This window comes from Papaver somniferum, chromosome 2 (assembly GCF_003573695.1).
Source record: "Papaver somniferum cultivar HN1 chromosome 2, ASM357369v1, whole genome shotgun sequence".
Taxonomy (NCBI): Eukaryota; Viridiplantae; Streptophyta; class Magnoliopsida; order Ranunculales; family Papaveraceae; genus Papaver; species Papaver somniferum.
The window spans coordinates 76,290,183-76,295,656 of NC_039359.1; the positions used below are offsets into that span (position 1 = coordinate 76,290,183).

General features: G+C 37.3%; 1 long non-coding RNA gene across 1 annotated transcript; it reads right to left on the bottom strand.

Moving 5' to 3' along the window:
- Positions 1–340: 340 nt before the first annotated feature.
- LOC113353565 lies at positions 341–3,238 on the bottom strand. Its single transcript, XR_003361373.1, has 4 exons — positions 3,188–3,238; positions 2,883–3,040; positions 1,477–1,720; positions 341–688 (listed from the first exon to the last, which is right to left on the bottom strand). It is a non-coding gene; the product is annotated as an uncharacterized LOC113353565 (long non-coding RNA).
- Positions 3,239–5,474: the final 2,236 nt, after the last annotated feature.

The window sequence follows — 5,474 nt, forward strand, 5'->3', positions numbered from 1 at the left end:
GTTTTAAAAAGACCAATAATTCTTTTCACCCCATCCTAAATCCCATGGTCAATCCCACCAATCCCACCAATGACGTGGCAAAGACTTTCTCCATTTTTAGTTTTCTCTCTTTTCCCACACGTGTTATGTTATTTTAATTTTAGCTATTATCTATTTTTCTATTTTCCAAAATAAACATGAGAGTTTTCTGTTATTGTTTTAATCGATCTGAAGGGTTTTTACATAACGAGGGCATAGTTCCTACTCATAATTATGCATACAAGACATGATTTTCTGTTAAGAAAAGAACATGCAAAAAGGAAAACAGTATACAAGTACATGCATGTTCCAAAGAGGGAAAGAACGTTACAGCTTGGTATGAGGTTTCATAGCGCTAATGAATTATTTGAATTTTATAATAATTATGCATACAAGACAGGATTTTCTGTTAAGAAAAAAACATGCAAAAAGGAAAACGGTGTACAAGTACATGTAAGTTATACATGTTTCAAAGAGGGGAACAACGTTACAGCTTCAGACACTCCGTTAAATCTCCCTCCAACACAAAGAACTGGTTGCAAAGCCAAAATTTCAGCGAGACTGTATGCAGATGATAAATGGATGATTAGTGTTGTTTCCCTTCAACATAACCATTTGAACAGTCCATCGAAAGCTCGATATTTGAGAAGCCATAAAAGAATCAACATGGCTACAAAGAAAAGAGTCTTATTAAACGACGAAGCAGGAATCAGGATTTGTAAGACCTATGGTTCATTGGCGGTTGAAGGTGGTGGGTACGAAAACCTCCCCTATGATGAAAAAACTTTGAGGAACATGCTTGCAAGAGAAAAAACTTCAGAGCTTAGCGAAGGAGATGCTACAACACTTCTGAATCACTTTACAAACATGCAAAATAGGGATCTAAATTTCTTCTACAGGGTGGACTTTGGACGGAAAAGGCTCTTTGAAGAATGTGTTTTGGGCTGATAATAGATGCAGAGAAGCCTACAAAGAATTTGGTGAAGTTGCCACCTTTGACACCACATACTTGACAAACAAATATGACATGCCTTTTGCTCCGTTTGTTGGGGTTAACCATCACGGACAATCAATTTTACTTGGTTGTGGATTGCTTTCTAATGAGGAGTCTAAAACTTTTGTTTGGTTATTCAGAACATGGCTCGATGGTATGAATGGAGTTGCTCCAGGTGGTATAATTACAGACCAAGCCGGCGCAATGAAAAATGCAATTGAGATAGTTTTCAAGGATACCAAACATAGGTGGTGCTTATGGCATATAATGAAGAAAATACCAAAAAAGTTAAGCAGGTATGATAACTATGTAAGGATAAAATCTAGGATGAAAAAAGCTGTTTATGATACACAGTGTCCCGCTGAATTTGAAGAACGTTGGAGTGAAATGTTGGAAAAGTACCGAAAGCTTGAAACAAAATAAATGGTTGAGCAAACTATACAAGGAGAAAAATCGATGGGTACCTTGTTTTGTGAAGACCACATTTTGGGCTGGGATGTCTACTACACAACGATCTGAGAGTATGAACGCATTTTTTGACGGGTATGTTCATTCAAGAAAACAGGCACAAGGAACATTTGAGGCAGAGTAGTGATGTATGGTCACCTGAATGAACCAACCATAGCTATTTCTTGGAGAAGCTTCAAACCCAGTTTCATTGCCCAGAAACAAAAGATAAGAGTTTGAATGACTGAATAAGATAAGAGTCTGAAAGTAGTAATATGTATACTTAGAAACAGAAGCCATATAAAACAAAAAAAATCCAGTAAAGATATCTCTTAGCATATCAATATTTCTATATGAACATGATACTACGAATTGTACAGTTTAAGAGTAATGAATAACCAACATACTCAAATTGGGTGCAAGAAAAGTACTGTTCAGTTCAATAGTTCAATAGTACTGATGCAGAAAACAAAAATGGGTTCAAGAAAAGGATTAAGCGCGTAATTCAATGTTAGCAACCAACATACTCAAATTGAGAAAACCACGTGTACTTAATTTCAAGGTTTCAAATAAATCACACGAGGCAGAGCGAATTTGGTAAAGGCATCATCTTGGTTCTTATCTCACTTCATGTGGTATCTAGTGCGTGGCATGGCCAAGACTTGGATGTGCGGCTAAAAGACACCCATGACAATTTAGAATAAACAAAATCATGTTTGAATATCCAGTTAATTCCCTTACTCACAGCATGTGCTGATGCAATACGCCCAAGATTGGTACTGCAAACTTGCAATAGCTGCTTACCTAGTGGCAAGGCACCATAATTAACAATATGAGTCTGAGCGGTCAAAATCATCCAGCAATGATCGACATGACGACATCTCATCAGAGACATTAACCATATAAAAAAGCAGGACCTAGCTTCGAGGATCTTATCTAAACTTAATCAGTACCTACTTAAGATCGCTATTTTGTTGTTTACGGGTTTGAGATCTTTAGAACGTACTTAAAGTTTTAATGGATTATACGTGTAAATGTTACTTCCCATTACACTTTAACAAACTAGGCTATAATTACAAACCACATTTTTATTTTTTGCTTTCAAAAAGCTCCATACTAGACTTCTAGTTCTTAACTTTATTTTCCATTCAAAATGTTTTTTTCCCCAGCTTCCCAAACTGCAATTAGCTAAGACATGACATTCAATTCTGAACATATGAAAAAAACCCACAATTTATTTGCAATCAAAGTACAAAGTCCCCAACAGTTCCCCTAAGATCGAACCCAAAAACAAATCAAATCACAAGCTCAATGTCCAGTGTTTATGACCAAGTTCTAATTTTGAAACTCCAATTCAAACTGGGTATACAAGAACAATGGAATAATAATAATAATAATAATTGAGAGTGAGTGAGTGAATTACCAGGCACTTGACGAGCTAATTGAATCCAAACAAAATCAAGACCATCTCCATCACCAGATTCCGAAGATTGAAATTTGAGTAGTAAAGAAAAGAAATTAAGTCAAGACCATCTCCGTCTTCCACCTTCTCTCGGCTTCTAGTGTTTGAAATTCCACTTTCTGGTCCAAAAGCTTTATAAATTTAATCATACGGAAACAATAATGAACGAATTTGATTGTTTAAAATTCTTCAATAAACTTCTTTAGAAAATCAAATCTTATAAAAGCATGACTTAAATCCTATTACACTAACGAAATTAAACTTACCTTTGCCGTTTTTATGAGGAGGAAACCATCATCGTTTTTATGAGAAGGAACTATGCCTCGTTATGTAAAAACCCTTCAGATCGATCAAAACTAGACCTGGCAACGGGCCGGATTAGGGTCAACCCGTAGCGGGCTAGGCGGGTCGCGGGTTGGGTAACCTAGGTCCACCATCAACAACCAAACAGTACTCTTTTTATTCTTATCTCTTCCGCATCGTGTCTCTTTAGATCCAGTTATCCCACTCTCCATTAACACTTCCACTTCCTAGTCCAGTACGAACATGCACCTTTTCTTTCCCTCTCTTTGAACGTTATGTTTGCACGATTTTCTTTCATCTTCTCTTTCAAATATGCTTCTTCTTATAGTTGCAGCTACTTATGTTTTAATTGTGAATCTGTCAAATAGTCTATGAAGAATTGAAGTTTGATTTTCTTTTTTCGAAGCAGGGTGTATACACTATAATCTGTATTGACACGTGGAGGACAATCAGAAGCCGCAGCTGGATATAATTGTACAACAGCACACACCGAATCATTTGCAAGCCTGCTTCATTATTAAGCTAAGGATAAACATGTCATTTGGCGGAATATATTTTCCCCTTAAAAGCCTGACGATTAGGTCTGAAAAAAGGGGACTTCTTCTCTTCTCTCTCGACCTAAAAACTCTCTGCACTTCCCTCTTTTGTAATGAAGTCCCGTTGGAACTGAGCAAGGATTAATGAAAACCTTAACTCTCTTTTACCCGTGGATGTAGACATTCTGTCGAACCACGTATATTATTGTGTTCTATTTTACTTTACTGCACTTAATTTTGCAATGATTTTATGTTTATATCTCATTCTATCTGTTGATATATCGTTTCTTTCATTTGGTTGTGATACCAAATTAAGGGTATTCACAATTTGACGCTAGATCCAGGCTATGGGTAAAGAATTTATTCTACCTGTTTCACTTTTTATCTCTTAAAAGTATTTTTCAATTTTCTGAAAATTGGTTCCGATTTCATAAAATCTTTCATTCTTCCATGCGTCTCTAAGACCAGCACAAGATTTCACCTTTTCAATTTCATCCTAAACAGTTTTTAGCTGATGTTTACTTAGATGCAGTTTTTCATTACCTTCTAAAACTTTTTCAATTAAAAACGTTCTCTGACCTTGGGTTTCCCTTTCCCATCTTTGTTAAGATCAGGAGAGGATTTTCTCCCCTTTTTTATGTTGATTTCCTAAGTTTTCAACTGATGCTTCTTTTAATTCAAAACTTTTCTCAACCATTTATGCGGATCTGTAGTTCGGTTAAATGGAATGTTGTTTTGATTTCTTTAAAATACGCATATATTTGAATATCTATGTGTCGCGATTGGTATCTAAGTTCGCAAAAATCCATCAAGTTCTCTGTCAGCTATTACATTTTAAGCTACTTATAATGTTTGAATGTTGCTTGCCTTATAACTGTTTGAGAAAATGGTTCTATGAACTATTATGTTTAGATGATATTTCTATCTAAGATATGGACTTGTTTCTTTTAACCCACTGATCACGTCCTCATGCCAATGACGATGAAGTACAAAGTTCACCCAAGTGAACGATGAAGGACTAATTATGACGATGCAGTCCTGACCCAATCAACGTCGCTGGCTCAAAGTCACTAAGAAACCGCTGCTTCATAACCACCGAAGAGGCAAAGCAAAGAAGCAACGATGATCGCTCCAGTCCCCTAATGTGATGATACACACGTGAATGGATCGTCCATCAATTAAAATCTCACCAGTAAATGGCTCAACTCAGGATTAAGACCATAAGGCTCAGTTCAAATTACGGACCAACTGACCTTCAAGAATGCAGCAGCTCAAGTAACAGGGCCAGCATCGCAACGAAGGATCTAAGAAGATAAGGTTTCAATCCAAAATCCGACGTCCAAAGTACAAAGACGATGACACTAAACTGGCGTGCAAACCCGATGAAAGCTCTAGTCCGTATGGAGATGATTGTATGCACGACGATGATGCAAGGTCCCGTGATGACCATTCCAAGCCCGCCAACGAAGGCTCTTAAACCAAGCTAACACGAAGCAGATGGCGTCCCGATGCAAAGAAGAGGATCCCGATGGTACAAATTCCGATGCTGGTGATCAAAGTATCCCGAAGATGCAAAGTCAACAACGATGAACATGTCAAGTAGAGGCTAATAGGAGCAATTGACCACGCTGTTGTTGCTGCGATGTGAGGAGACCAACCGACGAATGCGGACTCCATTTAAAGAGGATAACAGCAGTTCGAGTTGGAGGTTGCA